This window comes from Saccopteryx leptura, chromosome 4, assembly GCF_036850995.1.
Source record: "Saccopteryx leptura isolate mSacLep1 chromosome 4, mSacLep1_pri_phased_curated, whole genome shotgun sequence".
Lineage (NCBI taxonomy): Eukaryota > Metazoa > Chordata > Mammalia > Chiroptera > Emballonuridae > Saccopteryx > Saccopteryx leptura.
In genome coordinates this window covers 161,413,717-161,431,961 of record NC_089506.1, presented here as the reverse complement: position 1 = coordinate 161,431,961, position 18,245 = coordinate 161,413,717, and the positions used below count along the sequence as shown (strand labels likewise).

General features: G+C 35.5%; 1 pseudogene; it reads left to right on the top strand.

Annotated features, from left to right (window-relative positions):
• The first annotated feature begins 6,719 nt into the window (after window positions 1-6,719).
• Window positions 6,720-10,104, top strand: LOC136404272 (T-complex protein 1 subunit zeta-like; annotated as a pseudogene).
• Window positions 10,105-18,245: the final 8,141 nt, after the last annotated feature.

Below are 18,245 nucleotides of genomic sequence, written 5' to 3'. Positions count from 1 at the left end.
AACTGATGAAAAAAAATTCTGTCAATGAATTTAAGAAATGTCACCCTCAGGAAAATAAAACTGAGCATGGAGTGCTTACTGCACATATCTGCTTACATCCCTTGGGCCGAAGGAAAAAAAAAGTCTTATTTATGTCTTTCATGACTCTGGCTTACTGATCTTCTCTGGACCTCTTGCCTGTTAATATTTTTGTTTGGGGGGAATACTTTTCTCTTTCCAAACTAAAAGAAAAAAAAAACTAGTTTTCTCCTTTCCTCGAGGAAATAAAAGAAAAACAACAGCAGTAAAGAAGAAACTCTTTTAAAAAGCAGCTGCCATAAAAATTTGAGCAGATACATGGCCTGGGAAGAATTCAAATGTTTGTTTATTTTATGCCTCAGAATGTTGATTGCCTTCACCAAAGTATTCTTCTTATATTTATCACAAAGATGAATTCTCTCCAATTAAAAGGGTAGAGAAAACCCAAGATCTTAATAGTTCATATTAAGTAGGACTATTTTTTATATTTATAAGAATTTGTATCTAATTTTCCTTAAAAAGGAAAAGATAATAACATTGATGAGGAATGACCTACAGACACCAGTGGATTGGCTAGGCATTTTCTTTATTCTCTCCTCTCCAATTCAAACTCATGAAGGCTATGGAATTCTAAATATGACACCATTGGCCATTGTAAATACATCACTATTCTGTGAATTAACAGATTCCATATACCAATTTACTTCTAGTTCACTCATGTACAGAAAGAAAAGTTTTCTTAATATCTTCATCCATTCTAGATTATCTTGTTTGCCAACTGATTGTATTTTTTATGTTTTTATAGATCCTATGTAATCAAAGAATTGTGCCTGTCTATTCTGCTGCCCAGATTCTAAACTAGCCACCTTGTAAATACATAATTTTTTATTATAGCTTAATTTTGTTCCAAAGATATGAAATTTAGAATAAAATTCCATAGAAATACACATGAATTTGACATGCAGAATAACAGTGCATCCATATTTCTATTGTCTGAAACTGGCACGCTCTGTTAATCAACCAGAATTCCCTTTGTTGTGCATTCATACTTTGACACCACTGGATTCAAGATGTTTTTTTTCTCCACTAGTCTCAAAATGCCATAACGATATAGAGAAGCACTGTGATGTAAAACAAAAATGTTTTCTGTGTCCCTCTTTTCCCAATCTGTCATGTTATGTATTATCTAAAATGCACAGGTGCATTTGAGTACATTTCCAATTATGTACATATATACTATGAATTAAAAACAAATCACATGGTTTAATTTGAAAACTACTAACCTAAGTAAGAATTTTAAAATCTCTATGCTTTTTTTAAAATCCCACAGTATACTTGCTAATAAAAGTTGAGTCCAAATTCTGATAAACAGCATATTCCCGTAAGTAGATGAATGGGGAGAAAAAAAGCTGTGGTGCATTTACACAATGGAATATGACTATGTGTGAAGAAAAACAAAGAATGTACAGTAGTATTTTTAGTAGATACTTTGTTTTTAATGAAGCAAACACAAATATCTTACTTTTAAATGACCATACCTATTCAAATATTAATTTTGAAATTTTAAAAATAGCAGAACTACCAAGGTTGTCCGAGATTCACCTGTTCTATTTTTCTCAGGCGCTGTGTGGCCCTCAGGGTGCTGCTGAGCCACTCCGCGGTTCTGGGCACTACTGTTTTTTTGTTTTTGTTTTGTTGTTTTTTTTTTTTGTATTTTTATGAAGTTGGAAATGGGGAGGCAGTCAGACAGACTCCCGCATGCGCCCGACCAGGATCCATCTGGCACGCCCACCAGGGGGCGATGCTCTGTCCATCTGGGGTATCGCTCTGTTGTGACCAGAGCCATTCTAGCGCCTGAGGCAGAGGCCACAGAGCCATCCTCAACGCCTGGGTCAACTTTGCTCAGGCAAAGTTGGAGCCTTGGCTGCGGGAGGGGAAGCGAGAGACAGAGAGGAAGGCGAGGGGGAAGGGTGGAGAAGCAGATGGGCACTTCTCCTGTGTGCCTTGGCCGGGAATCGAACCTGGGACTCCCACACGCCAGGCCGACGCTCCACCACTGAGCCAACCAGCCAGGGACTCTGGGAACTACTGTTTGAGCAGAGGGAGAGGTCAGGCCCTTCCAGCCCTCGCCTGAGCAGAAGCTTGAACTTGTCACTTCAGACAGGACACAGAAGAGGCAAGTACATTCTGCAGCATTGCACATAGCCACTGGAGAGAAGCAAGACTCCCTGTACATCTGCATTTAACACATTTGAGTTTGTGTTCAGGTTTCTATCAAATGTTTTAATTCTATTGAATAAAGACTTTTGAAAAGTTCAAAGAAATTTTAAAAAGAAGTTCCAATCACTGAAAAACACAGTTAAATAAAGTGAATGCTAGCTAGAGTTTTGTACTTGAAATGATTGTTAGAATTTAATGGATTAGCAATATAAATAGCTTTTGCGGTAAAATAAATAAATAAATAAACAAACAAACAAACAGACATTTGGTCAGGACTTTAACAAGCTCACCAAGATTCTTCAATATCTGAAAAAGCACATAGGACATCTGGATGTCACGATGATAATTCAAGGGCTGTTCTGAATGTTATGTAAAAAAGCCAAGAGCCTAAAAACATCTACTTAAACAGATAATTATAGGAAATATTGAAGGTGTTGATTATTCTTCCTAATTCAAAGTCAGATAATACTCATGCTTTTATTTTCTGAAAAGTATATATAGATTTTTTCCCCTGAATTCTGTATTTCAGAAGCTTTCTTACAACAGTGACAAAAATAAATTATAAAAAAAGTAAACAAAGCAACCTGACATTTCTTAGCTTCTGGTAGTTCATATTTAAATAGTCATTGAAATAATCATTTGTTTTAAAAAGTAACATGAGGCATGAAATGATGAATTAAGCCAACAAAAGTAGAAAACATATGCCATTAATGAAATTATTAACTTTTTACTGTAGAGTAGAAAATTCATTATTAGACAATTTTAAAATACATTTGGAGAAATAATCTGTATTTTGACTACTTAGTTGGAAAATTGAATAAGATAAGGAAAAATAATGTTTCCTCTTTCTATCAGCACTTTCTATCACGTTTGGCTCTCTGAATTGGCTGCTGGGTTTACATCTCATTAACCAACCCACACAGACTCATTTGGGCTGGATGGCTAACAGATGTTTCTCCATCTCACAATACCTATTAAAGCAGTAGACATATCTTTAATGTAGTATAACTTGCAATTAATTTTTTAAGGTCAGCCTGTCACATTGTCAGCAGCGGCATTGTCTTCCATCTGCTTGTGAGTATATGTGCAGGGCCAGTGCTCTGAGCCTCCCTTTAGCTTGGGAGTGACTACAGAAGACATGGCTATACTTGCCCTCGTTTATTTCAGAAAATATATTTGTAAATATTTTACAATAATAATACATAGCACTAGTATAAGTATATGATGTAATATGTTTAATAGCAAGAATTTTTATATTTGTAGCCTAGAAAATTTAATAGCAATTCAGCAATATTGATTCTGTACAGCAAGTTATTTCCTGAATTTTAAAAAATAGTAGAAAAAGTTACTACTGTATTAAATAAGTTTTTTCATAGAATGTTTGGTGTATTTTAGTTAATAAGGTATATTGATGTGTCTTCTATGAAAGTATGTAAATATAAGAGGCAAATAATGAAACTGACATCTCATATGTACACGATGGACCATTCAAGTTAACTTGAAAAATACCTTTCTTAACTGCCAATCTTTGCAAATATAGTGTCAAAATAACCGTCTAATTTCTTGAAAAATTATTATGGCAAAAGAGTATTTAGAAATCACTCAAAAGACTGCATCACATAAATATAAAATAATGAACAATATCTAAATAATGTTTTCATAAAGTTTCTGATTGTGGTCACCTATAGAAGAAAACCAAAATGTACAGGTTCTGAAATGAGTCAAAATTTTATAGTGAAGAGTGATTTACCTGTGTACTTGCAAATAACTAAAATCTTCTCACTAAAACATGTATTTTGCTAAATGGCAATACATCTGTGATAATCAACAACGGCTAAGGAATTTCTTTATACATATGTATTTATTTTTTCCTATAGCACCACTCAAATTGATTAAGAAAATTGTTTTTATACATTGGTGTTCACACATGTGAACTTATTCTTCTAGTAACAGTTGGAATTCTCCTTGTGGGAGTGTTACTTTTTATTTTCTTAGGGTTTTTATTATCTTGTTTTTAAAATATCAACTAATTCAAGGTGTATTTAGTAAATAATGTCATAACTAAAGTGATCAAAATTTTATAGAAAACTTTTTTTTGTCCTAAATAGGCAAAAATATTAGTGGTATATTATATTATCAATAAATCCATGTCTTTGCTAGCAAGCATTTGTATATCTCAGGATTGTGTCATTAGGATTTTAACAGATTGTTATAACCAGTACCAAAAGCATTGATCAAGTCTTACACTTTTAATAACATTTATGTAAAAAGAGTAATATTGTCCACATAGTCTGAGTGAATGAAGAAATTGAGGGCGTTATTGAGACAAATAGGAAACTAAATATTCCAGATGAATATATCTACTCAATGTCAAAAAAATATCCACTTTGTATTTCATAAATACAAAATAACAAATTCTTCCATTCGATGTGAGAAAATAATTCTATGTTTAAAAAGAACCCTCTCTTTTGTTAAAAATACATTACATTTTCTATGCAAAGCAATGTTTACCACAGAATGTTTCAATTTCTCTAGCTCTAAGTAAATAATGATGGAAACAAAAACATAAAAAAAAAACCCATTTGAACTTAGACTTGTGAGTATTGTGATTTGATGGTAAGTTATAAGTTTCGGCCACCCTTCACATCGGGGTGAGAGCTATATTTCTTTATATTTATTCCATGGTTTATCTGCAAAACAGGAAGTGGTATCATCAATGAACCAAATATCATAGAGAATCCCTGAAAGATAGAATTGATTATAGCAGAAAGGCTAAGTTCAAACACTTCTGACTATGGCAGCTACTGCACAGTGAGCTCGCTTGATCCAAATAACCAAAACCCACCATGTTTATGATCAGTCTACAAAATTATTTAATATATAGCAATAAAAAATCTGCATCAAATATCCTTGATGGGTAATAACAAGGAAAAATGGAGGAGAAAATGGAAGTAAGTGAAATTATGCCCTATTAGGGAAGCTCAATATCTTGGTACTAGTCAATTAAAAAGTTATACATTAAAAAATGCAATATTTAATATGTGTCAAAATATAATCAGTTTCTACTTTCTGCAAATTTGTAGTAGTGGGCTACTGGTTCAAAATAATAATTTCTTTTAAAAAGTAGAATATATTTATATTATATATATCTCTGTGTTTGTATAAATACACATGCAGGCCTGACCTGTGGTAGCGCAGTGGATAAAGCGTCAACCTGGAAACACTGAGGTCGCCAGTATGAAACCCTGGGCCTGCCTGGTCAAGGCACATATGGGAGTTGATGCTTTCTGCTCTTCCCCCTTCTCTCTCTCTCTCTCTCTCTCTCTCTCTCTCTTTCTCTCTTTCTCTATCTCTCTACCTCTCTTTCTCCTCTCTACAATAAATAAATAAAAATTTTTAAAAAAAATAAATAAATACACATGCATATGGATATATGTGTGTGCACATACCTATATGTGTATATGTGTGAAAGTAACAGACATTTTCCAAGGCAGTAAAAAATTGTGAGACAAAGATATTGAGACTAGGGATGCACACCTGTGTACCCAGGACTTGGTATTGCTTTTCCCCAGTAGATGTTTGCCTATGCTTAGCAGGCAGTTGGCTGTTTAAAAACTGAATGTAATGTTGAGCAGAATACATACCATTAAGTAGAGAGGAAGAGGTGAACAAAGCCTTACTCATTCCATACACTTTAGGGAGTTGAAGTGCTAAATCCTAGGAGTAAGATTAAAGAAGAAATAAACCATTCGTCCCAAAGATAAAAATCCAGCTTCAATTTACCTCGATCTTTTATTGTATTAAGATGATCTGCTATTTCTAGTGGTCTCAGCCATTTTCAGGGGAAGATAATTGAGAATCTCAAACGATCTTAAATTATTTTATTTAAAACTTTGGGCCCTGGCCAGTTGGCTCAATGGTAGAGTATTGGCCAAGTGTGTAGATATCCCAGATTCAATTCCCAGTCAGGGCACAAAGGAGAAATGCCTATCTACTTCTCCACCCTAGCTCCTTTTCCTTCTCTCTCTCTCTCTCTCTCTCTCTCTCGCGCGCGCGCTTCTTCTTCTGCCCTCCTACAACCATGGCTCGATTGCAGCGAGTTGGCCCTGGGCACTGAGGATGATTCAGTGGCCTAGGGAGCTTGCCAGATGGACTCCGGCTGGGGTACATGTGGAGTCTGGCTCTGCCTCTCCTCTACTAACTAAAAAAAAAATTCAACACAAAGAAATTAAACCATGTGACTGTAAATCATGGAACAAATCAGAAAACATAAAGAAATCACATGGATATAGATAGTGAAGATTTTAGCCACAGACTATAAAATATCTACACTACATATATTCAAGAAATTAAAAGATGACATCATGAATTTTAAGGTGCCTAACTTCTCCAGAAAAACCGGATAGAGTCTCTGGGCCATGTTGAGCCGGCTCTGGGCATTTTCAAGTTGAGTCTTTTCCTCTTCTTTTGTTGGCTTAGCTATGGCGGCAGTGAAGATCCTGAACCCCAAGGCTGAGGTGGCCCAAGCTCAGGTCGCATTGGCATTCAACACCAGTGCAGCTTGGTGGCTGCAGGACATACAAAGGACCAACTTGGGGCTTAGGGACACCATAAAAAATGCTTGTTTCATGTGCTGGAAACACCAAGCTTACTAAAGATGGCAGCATGCTGCTGTGCAAATTCAACACCCAACAGCTTCCTTAATGGCCAAAGAAATAACATAACTGTTGATGTTTCCCCTTCCAACGTCCTAATCACTGGAGAACTGCTGAAACAGGAGGCTTTCTGCATTTCTGAAGGCCTTTATCCCAGAATAATAACAGAAGAATTTAAAGCTGCAAAGAAAAATGTGCTTGTTTCTGGAACTAGTCAAAGTGAGCAAAAGAAGGATAGGGAAACATAAATAGATGTGACCAAAACATTTCCAGATACTAAAGTTCATGTTGAACTTGCTAATGTGTTAACAGAGGCTGAAGTTAACTCAATTTTAACCATTAAAAAAACAAAATGAGCTTACTGACTCTTCATTGTCAAGATTCTAGAGATGAAATATAAATCTGAAACCAACAGAAGCTTATTCAGAGGTCTTGTCTTGGACCATGGGGTACTGCACCCCATGCTATGAAGAAATGCAATGTGTCATTAAAATATGAAAAAAAACAAAGTAAATTCTGGCTTTTTTTTTTCATTTATAAGAATAAAACCCTGGCTGTTTGGCACAGTGGTAGTGTTGGCACAGCATGTGCATGTCCCGAGTTTGATTCCCAGTCACGGAACACAGGAGAAGTGACCATCTGCTTCTCCAAGCCCCTCCTCCCCATGTCTTTCTCTTTCTCTCTTTCCCTCTTGATGGCAAGGCTCAATTAGTTAGAGAGAATCAGACCCATGTGCTAAGGATGGCTCCCTGGAGCCTCCATCATAGGCGCTAAAAATAGCTCAGTTGCAAACATGGCCCCAGGTGGGCAGAACATCAGCCCCAAATGAGAGTTGCTGGGTGCATCCTGGTCAGGTGCATGCATTAGTCTATCTCTCTATCTCCCCTCCTCTCACTTGGAAAAAGAAGATGAAGAAAAAAAAAGAATGCAAAGGAGAAACTAGTAAAAGCTGAAAGAAATTTGTTGAAGATAGAGTTAAAAAACATAATAAAACTGAAAAAGAAAGTCTGCGGTGACTTAGATAAAGGACATCTGTGGTGACTCAGATAAAGAGTTTGTTATTAATCAAAAGAGACTTGACCATTTTCCTTAGATGATCTTGAAAAAGGTATAGGAGCTCTATACAAACTAAAAGAAGAAATATGGGAAGGCTGACTGTTGCTGATGGAGTAGCTCTAAATTCTTTTGATGACCTAAGTCTTGATTGTTTGGGACATGCAGTATTTGTTTATGAGTATACATTGTCAGAAGACAAGTTCACCTTTATAGAGAAATATATGATTACAAGCCACACTTTGTCACATTATTGGTCAAAGGACCAAATAAGCACATACACACTCAAATCAAAGAAGCAATAAGATATTGCTTGAGGGCCATTAACAATGATATGGATGATGGCTGTGTAGTTTCAGATTGCTAGTGCAATGGAAATGGCGATAGCAGAAGCCCTCATTAAATACAAGCCCAGTGTAAAGGGCAGGGACCAACTTGGAGTTTAAGCATTTGCTTGCTGATGTATTGCTTATTATTTCCAAGGTTCTTGCTAAATATTCTGGTTTTGATCTTCAGGAAACACTACAGTTCAAGTAGAGCACTCAGAATCAAGTGAACTTGTGAGGGTAAACTGGAATACAGGTAAGCCAACAGTAGCAGCAGAAGTAGGCATATGAGCCTGACCAGGTGGTGGCGCATTGGACAGAGCATCAGACTAGGCTGAGGAGAACTCAGGTTTGAAGCCCTGAGGTTGCTGGTTTGAGCAAGGGTTAACTGACTGTGCTGCTGTAACCCACCTCCCGTCCCAGGTCAAGGCATGTATGAGAAAGCAATCAACGAACAACTAAGGAGCCACAATGAAGAACTGATGCTTCTCATCTCTCTCCCTTCCTACCTGTCTTTCACTATCTGTCCCTCTCTCTGTCTCTCTCACTGTCTCTATAAAAAAAAAAAAAAGAAGAAGTAGGTTGATGGAATAACTTGTGTGAAGAAACAGTTTCTTCAGACATGGAAACAGAAGCTCAACAAAAGAAGTTACTAGAACTGATTAATGAAGTAGCAATGATGATGACAGCTGTGAAGCACAAACAGGAACATATGGAAGTTTGGGAGAGATACATAGAGCAGTCAACAAAAATACAAGCAGCATAGTGAACCTTTGGTCTTCCTTGAAGTTCTTGCTCTAATTGCCATGACATTGGGACAGAGCTACTACCTGAAGAGATTTTTTGAAGTCCGAAGGGCTTTTAAAAAGCCTTTTTCTGATGATACAAAACTCATAATTTACTATTTACAAACATCTTGGTCATAATAATGTTGTTATTTTGAACATTTTTATTTTATGAATTGTTCATTCACAGCTTACATTTCTTTATGATTAATAGATATTGGGGCCCTGGCCGGTTGGCTCAGTGGTAGAGCGTCGGCCTGGCATGCGGAAGTCCCAGGTTGAATTCCCGGCCAGGGCAAGCAGAATGCCCATCTGCTTCTCCACCTCTCCCCCTCTCCTTCCTCTCTGTCTCTCTCTTCCCCTCCCACAGCCAAGGCTCCATTGGAGCAAAGATGGCCCGGGCACTGAGGATGGCTCCATGGCCTCAGCCTCAGGCGCTAGACTGGCTCTGGTTGCAACAGAGCAACACCCTGATGGGCAAAGCATCTCTCCCTGGTGGGCGTGCCGGGTGGATCCTGGTCGGGCGCATGCAGGAGTCTGTCTGACTGCCTCCCCATTTCCAGCTTCAGAAAAATACAAAAAAAATAGATATTGGGGGATATACCTTTTTAGAAAAGTGATAGTGACATTTTGACATTTGCTTGGCACAGTTTCTTACTTGAATTCTGCCTCCATTATACAGGTCCTTTCAGAGCTTAAATGCTAAATGAAATGTAGGCATGCATTCCTTCTTATATCTTCTTTTGTTTTCATAATAAAATAAAGTTTATTCAAAATAAGAAAGAAGAAAGAAAGCAAGAAAGCTAGAAAAAGGAAGGAAGGAAGGGAGGGAGGGAGGGAGGGAGGGAGGAAGGGAGGGAAAGAGAAAGAAAGAAAGAAAGAAAGAAAGAAAGAAAGAAAGAAAGAAAGAAAGAAAGAAAGAAAGAAAGAAAGAAAGAAAGAAAGAAAGAAAAAGGCGAGCTTCCTCCCTCCTGCACTGTGGTTGCCACCAACATTCTCCTGGTCAGTGTGATCATGCAAGCTAGAATGACTTCTCTAAAATGTTGAAATGAAGCTTCCCTTGTATTAACTGAATCATAAAGACTCTACAAAGTGATTCTACAAATGCAACTATGAAATTTTTGTCTAAGCTTAAAATGATTTTTAAAGGAATTATCTCTTCCCACAAATAGAAGAGAACAGTAGCATCTATTCAAATCTTGAAGTCTAAAATAATAATTACAGTATTTTTTAATTGCACTTAGTGTATACACATAAAGCAGACTATTTTCACCCAATGAACAGAATGTTTTGCTTTAGCTTTTAGTGATATAAAAATACATGTTAGAAAAGTGTATGTTATCTACTTTATTAAATATTCCTTGAAGAACAAAAGAATAAAATAACTTCGAGTACTGCAAAATAAAAATAAAAGAAACAAATGAAAATATGACAGCTGAAAATATAGTTATAAAAATTAATAAAAGAGTCATTTATAAAAGATTAAACATGCTTTAAAGAAAATTAGAATTAAAGATAGATCAAGAAAAAATTATATCCAGAATGAAACACAGAGAGACAATAGGATAAAGCAAATACTGTAACAGAAACATAGGATATCATGAGATATCCCAGAAGATAAGAAAGAATGAAGCAAAACCATGCTTGATGAGTCAATGGCAGGGAAAATGACAAAAATTGATGGGTGACATCCATCCACATATTCAAGTTATTAAAATCACCAAAAGAAAACCATACACAGGGACTTCATAGTAAATCATAAGACAAAAAATATCATAAACTAGATAGAGAAAAATAATAATCTATGTCAAAAGAACAACAATAAGACTGAAAGTAGAATTCTTAACAGAAATAGAAGAATGATACTGTATATTCAATGTGCTAAAAGAAAATACACAGTATTGTGATTACCAGAGGGAAACAGGATTGCAGTTGTTAGTAGAGGGTAAAGGAGGGGTAAATGGTGACAGAAGGAGACTTGACTATGGATGGTGAACAAACAATATAATGTACAGATGATGTATAATGAGTTGTACACTTGAAACCTATATAATTTTATTAAACAATATCACTCCCTCCAATAAATTCAATAAAAAATGAAAAAAAGAATATAATTTCCAATATGTAATTTTATATCTGCCAAATTGCAAATTCAAAACTGTGGATACACAAAAAATATCATTCAAAAAAGAAGCTGAAAAAAATTGAAAATAACAAAAAAACTGACATGGCATGGCAGCACTAAATATAATATTAAAGATTTGTTTTTAAAGTAGACTATGAATGATCTCAAATAGAAACTTCAAATGAAAACTTGTAGATATAGGGCGACATTGTGAGCAAAATAAGAAGAGCATATATAAAGATAGCTATAAACAAACATTAACTGATATAAAAACAATATTGTTAAATTGAGTTGAAAGAAGATTAAAAAGTATATGCTATTAATATATTACAACAAAATAAAAAGGGGTTTCACTATATGAATATTAATGGAAAAATAAATAGTGGGGCCAATTTCATGGTTAAAGAGAAAAAAGGATAAATTAATGAGAAATGTTTGAATCAAAAGAAAGAGAATTTAAAGCAGATAGACAATACTATATCAATGTAGAAAATGTTAGCACGGTTTTTTTTTGTTGTTGTTCTTTTTTAGTAAAAAGACAACCAGACCAAAGGAAATAAAATGAACATTCATTTTAACTGCATACAATATTGCCACAATTACCAAATTCTGAAACATAAAGCATACCTTTCAAAATTCCAAGGATTCGAATCATAAAATATTAAAGAAAAATTAAATATAAATCAGTAAAAAAATGATTATTAGTAAATATTTTTATGGTTGGAAATTAGGAAATTATTGCTTCATTATTCATGGCTCAAGTAAATCCAAATGGAAATGGAAAATAATTAACTAAATAGTAATTAATATGATACATCAAAACTTATGAGATGCAACTGGAGCTGTCATAAGACAGAAATTTGATTCTATATGCTTTTAATTAGAAAAAAGTTCCTAACTATGTAATTAATCATTTATGTCTATGAAATGAAAAAATGAAAATAAATATAACTCAAAGAAATAAGAAGACCTGACATCTATAAACATGCAAAAATTTTCAAAAGAGAGTATCAACAAAATTAGTTTTTGTCTCTGTATCTTTGTAAAGGTAAAAAAAATTGCTAAAACTTTGACAAGGCTAATTTTTAAAATAAGAATGGTGATAGATGGAGACTTGAGGTGGTGAACACACAGTACAGTGTACAGATGGTGTGTTGTGGGATTGTGCACCTGACACCTGTTTAACTTTGTTGACCACTGTTACCCCAATAAAATCAATTTTTAAAATCAAAATAAATAAAAGAAGAATTTATGATATAAATTTCAAAAGAAAACAGTAAAATGGGTCATCATTATAAAATGTATGGATATTTAAAAAATCTAAAATGTCCTGGCCTGTGGTGGCACAATGGGTAAAACATCAACCTGGTTGCTGGTTCTAAACCCCAGGCCTGCTGAGTCAAGGCACATATGAGAAGCAACAACTACAGCTGATGCTTCCCACTCCTCCCTTACACCTCTCCTCCTCCTCCTCCTCCTCCTCCTCCTCCTCCTCCTCCTCCTCCTCCTTCTCCTCCTCCTCCTCCTCCTCCTCCTCCTCCTTCTCCTCCTCCTCCTCCTTCCGTACTTGTTCTCATTGTTCCTAAGAGATGTGCAAAAATATTCAAAATTCTTACCACCACATTCTTCTCAAAAAATATATATTTTTAAAAATAATTAGATCTACATTGTCCTAAAACGTAGTCTCTAGTCACATGTGGCTATTTAGGTTTAAATTTAAATCAAATTAAATTAGACCAACAATTTCCCAGTCAGATAATGCCATGTATTAAGTGTTTAACAGCCACATGGAGGTAGTAGTCACCAAAAACATAAAAGATGTAGAATATTTCCATCATCGCAGAAAGTTCTACAGGACAGGAATGAATTAAAAACAAACAAACAAACAAACATATTTTCTTTATTTTATTTTTTTAATTGAATTTATTTGGGTGACGCTGAATAACAAATGATACAGGTTTTATTATCACAATGATATAGTACACCATCTGTAAACTGCACTGTTGTTCACCTCCTAAATTAAGTCTGTATCCACTTCCATTTATCTCTCCTGATATACTCCTTCACACCCCCCCCTCACAATCACCACACTATTTTTTCTATGTATATCATGGGTCTCACTCTAGATATACAGTCTGTATTATTTTTCCCATTTATAATAACTAACAAATTTTATAAACATGATACTTTATAGGAAGAGTTTAACACATACCCTCCTCACAGAATGCTTTGAGGGTGAGATTATCAATTGCTGTTGTTGCTATTATTTTACAAATAAAGATACTTTAGATAAATTCACAGAACCAGTGACAGATCTTGGCTTGCCTAGCCAGTAAGTTGAATATTTGAAGTAACATGGTCTTTTCATTCTAATCTGTGGCGTATCATGCAATAAAGCAAAAAAAAAATTCAGCTATCAAAACTTGATGCTTACTTTTCAAAATAAAGATCAACTCTATTCTGCTAATTCTGTTGTTTAATAGACAATATGCTGATGCGTCTTTTGGAAAGGACTATTCTATGGAGATATTTGATGGCTTTATTTAGAACAAATATTGCTTTCACTTCCCTCTTTATCCCAACCCCCACTACCAGCTTATAATTTATAACTTTGTTTGTTAATATAAATTTCTCTGTAGCAAGTTATCCTAGAATTTGATAGTCTTAGGTTAATAAGAAAAAAAGTTTAGAATCATGCAAATCTAAAGACTATATCATGAATGTTTGCAACTCACTTAAAATGCATCAAGTCCCTAAGGCCATTCTTGAAAGAACTGATGATGTGTTCAGGGTCAGTATGACCAAGTTTAAGGTCACATTTTTGTAAGGTATTCATCTAAATATTCCAAGGTGTTCTTTTTAAAGTTCATTTAAGAGATCTTTTTAAAATGGTGAAATATTGGACTTATTTTTGTCTGCTACAACTGAGAGGTTTCAAGTAAAACCACCTTTTTATATTTAATTATGTGGATTCTATAAGTTCATTTTGAGTATGAACCTAGAATATATGCATGTAATCCTTAGGCCTATGAGTATGGTGGTAGAAACTTGTAGCACTATAGATGAAATATATGTGCATTAACATGTCAGAAATAAACCAATCTCCCGTGGGATAATTAATAAGCTAGCTCATTTTTAATGCAAAATTGTTTTTCAAAATATTCTTGAGCAGAATATTAATATTTAAGATAGTGTTTATCAGGGAAAAAGCAAACTTTGATTAGGATTTTAAAAATGATAAAAGTCAATTGATCTTTGTTTTCTTTCCTTTTAAAGTATTATAGAAGTAAAGATTTAAACCATTTTAATTGCAGGAACATTTATAGCAAAATGTGCTTTTGAAAATTTTTCCAGGCATTATTATAGGGAAAAATATCTATTTGCTTTTGCTATGAAAATCTCAGCTTAAATATAGTAAAACCAAAATCATTTTAGAATTTAACTGGTCATTGCAATTGACAAATTTCACTGAATATATTAACAAAACAAAATATAAGAACTGGAACAATATCTCTGGTCTCCAAGGAAAAGGCTGGTCCTCGGGCACATAACAAATACTTATTGAATGAATAAATAATTGAAGCTGTCATTTTGATTAAAAAAATTCTGTTAAAGTTCTATATTGAGAATATATGAAAAAGTTATTGAATTGGTTTATTATTACTACTTTCTAACTTAGAAATAAAGTTGGCATAAAATAATAAAAATGATAAAAAGCATTTGTTTTAGGCCCTGGCCGGTTGGCTCAGCGGTAGAGCGTCAGCCTAGCGTGCGGAGGACCCGGGTTCGATTCCTGGCCAGGGCACACAGGAGAAGCGCCTATTTGCTTCTCCACCCCTCCGCCGCACTTTCCTTTCTGTCTCTCTCTTCCCCTCCCGCAGCCAAGGCTCCATTGGAGCAAAGATGGCCCGGGCGCTGGGGATGGCTCTGTGGCCTCTGCCCCAGGCGCTAGAGTGGCTCTGGTCGCAACATGGCGACGCCCAGGATGGGCAGAGCATCGCCCCCTGGTGGGCAGAGCGTCGCCCCTGGTGGGCGTGCCGGGTGGATCCCGGTCGGGCGCATGCGGGAGTCTGTCTGACTGTCTCTCCCTGTTTCCAGCTTCAGAAAAATGAAAAAAAAAAAAAAAAAAAAAAAGCATTTGTTTTATATTAGAAGTGCAAGAAAGCATTTGACAGTATAGAGAAGTTACATATTTTTAATGTTTGATTGCAACTTACACTAAAAAATTTCAATGAAGTGTGATAATTATTTAAAAAGTAATAAAGTAATTAATTTTCATAAGGGCACCCTGTCTTCAGATAGTTATTTCTCAGTCATTGGGGGAGTATTCATATAATTTTCATGGAATGAGCAGAAATCCTTTCATGTTTAGCTTTTGGATCTTTTCCTTTTTAAAGACAAAAGAATAGAATGTGAAATACGTTTAAAATAAGACAGTGCATGGTAACTTTTAGTTCTGCTATTCAAAGTGTACAAATGTGGACTGAAAATATTTTTTCTTTTTTCCATCTCCATATATTGTTTTACTTAATTTAGGAACTTTAAAAAATCTTTAAATAGAGAAAATACAAATAGCAAATTATAAATACACAGAATGATTAAATGATCATAAGAAAGTTAATTTCACTTTCTCTGACATTGAACAATTAGCTTTGCATTATTTACAACACATTAGTAGTTTTTAAAATATTTAATCAATTCTTATTGTATAATTTATTAAAAGTTTGGCCATCAGTACTACTGTTAAAAATTGAATAATGAAAGTTAAAAGAATGTATAATCTTTGTACCATACACAAATCTGTTTAATACAGTTTCAAGTCATCTACAAATATCAAACAAAAAAAATGAATTGTTTTTCCCTGAGAATAACAAAAAGACATTCTAGATATTTAAAGATAGCAGGGTCAAAGAACAGAGTACTCTTCCACTTCCCTATCAAACCTGTCCCCTGACTTCTGAGGTGGAATAGGGCCGGAAGCATTCTGTGGCTACCCCTGAGTTAGTCCACTGTGCTTTTCTTCTTTGATTTTTCCCAACCTAACTGAACTGATGTTTACTTATAAGCTGTTTTTTTCCTAATATATCTGACTTTTGACTGACAGCAAGTTTATTCAGTACGTGAACTTGAATGGCATTGAACGCTTCAGATCCTCGTTTCTCTTGCCAGGTCTCTTCTCTGACGGAGACAAGAATCTCTGACTGTTGATTGTGAGAGAAGTGATTTCTATGCACATGTGATTTTTACTCATTGAAATGCATGACAAATGTTGAATAAATAATATCTACAGATACAATGTATGCATTTGTTAAATGTATACAACACTGAAACCTCTAATATAGTTATGGTTCTTGAGCATGTTTATGTACAAATGAAGCATACTCAGTCAATCTCGGAAAACTGTTTATTTAACCTCAAAAGCTTGACTGCAACCAGTAAAAGCAAAATAATTCACTATAAATAGAGAATCTCCATTCTGACACTTCTATTCATTCTATGGTGTTGAATTTTTCATTTTATTTTTTAAAGCTGAGTTACAGAATGGTTTGCATATTTAAAATTCCCCATAGACAAAAGCCAAAATACAATAAACATCAATTCATAGTTGCAGCACCTTAGATGTTGCTTTCTTGTATGTGGCTTAACAGAGGGGCTACAGTCAAACCAGTGACCCCTTGTTTAAGCCAGAGACCTTGTGCTCAAGCCAGCAACCTTTGGCTTTAAGCCAGTGACCTTTGGGTTCAAGCCATAGGGTCATGTTCATGGTCCCATACTTGAGCCAGCAATCTCAGTGTTTTGAACCTGAGTTCTCTGTGTCCAGGCCAATGCTCTATCCACTCTGTCACTGCCTGGTCAAAAACCACAATACAATAAAAAGAAAGTTTAAGCATACATACTTCTTCAAAGCAGGGAAGTCAGCAAGTAAAAAATTAACATTTAATATGACAGATGTATACCTGTTGATTGTGATTTACAGCAATGGTACTTTAAGTTCAGAATTTTTTCAGTACACTTTATGTAGAAATATCTCTGAGATTCACCTAATTCAAGAAGTGAAAACAGTAACCTTGGTTAATATAAACTTTCTGTGAACTGTGCATTTCTTAGAGCACACAGCATTGTGAATCTTCAGAAAGAGCAATTTTGTATGCATCATTTGGCAAACTTTTTTTGAAGAAAGAATACCTTTTTAAAGGATAATCAGTGAAAATTATTATTTATCTGAACACACTTTGTGAAATGGTGAACTAGGAATAATATAAAAGGATTTCACATTAGTCTTTATATATTTTTAATTGAATTAATTGGTGTCACTCTTTCTGGACATTACTTCCCCTTCTTGACTAGTGTGGACAAGTCCTGCTGGGGGTGAGGATGATGGAGACACAAAGACTCGACTCTGGGGACCAGGTTCAGTGATGCAGATCCAGGGATTGAGACCAGAGAGAATCTCCCAGTAGATACAAAGATCCTTTTCACAAACTTTAACTCACCTACTCTGCAATAGGTGTGCAGGGCTCAAGCCCGCGGGGCTCGAGAGTGGGGGAGAAGGTTTCCCATTGCAGAGGGTCACTCACCCGTCCCTTGGATGCTGGTTAGGTCCCTGCCCCACGTTGGGCACCAGTTGTGGACAAGTCCTGCCGGGGGTGAGGACAACGGAGATGCAAAGACCCGACTCCGGGTCCAGGTTCAGTGACGCAGATCCACTTCATTCAGGAAGTAAGCTAGCTTATATATATGGGTTCAGCCAATAGGATGTTACAGCATATCCTTAAAAGCCAATGGCTGAAAAGATCAGGGAGCTGCATGGTTAGCGCTAAGTCACTTCCTTATAGCGGGTGAGCTCCCTTCCTGGGTATGCCCAGGAGGCTTCTGAGAGCTGGAGTATTCTCACAGCATTGCATCAGCCACAGCTATTGGGAATGCACTCTGCGCAATACCCACAGACTAGGATCATGGATGCTCTATGAGTAAATGGGTCTCTGAGATGTCATGCTTTTACAGGATGGGGCAAAAATAAACTTACAGCTGTGTGTATTGTAAATAGAACAGTAATTAATAA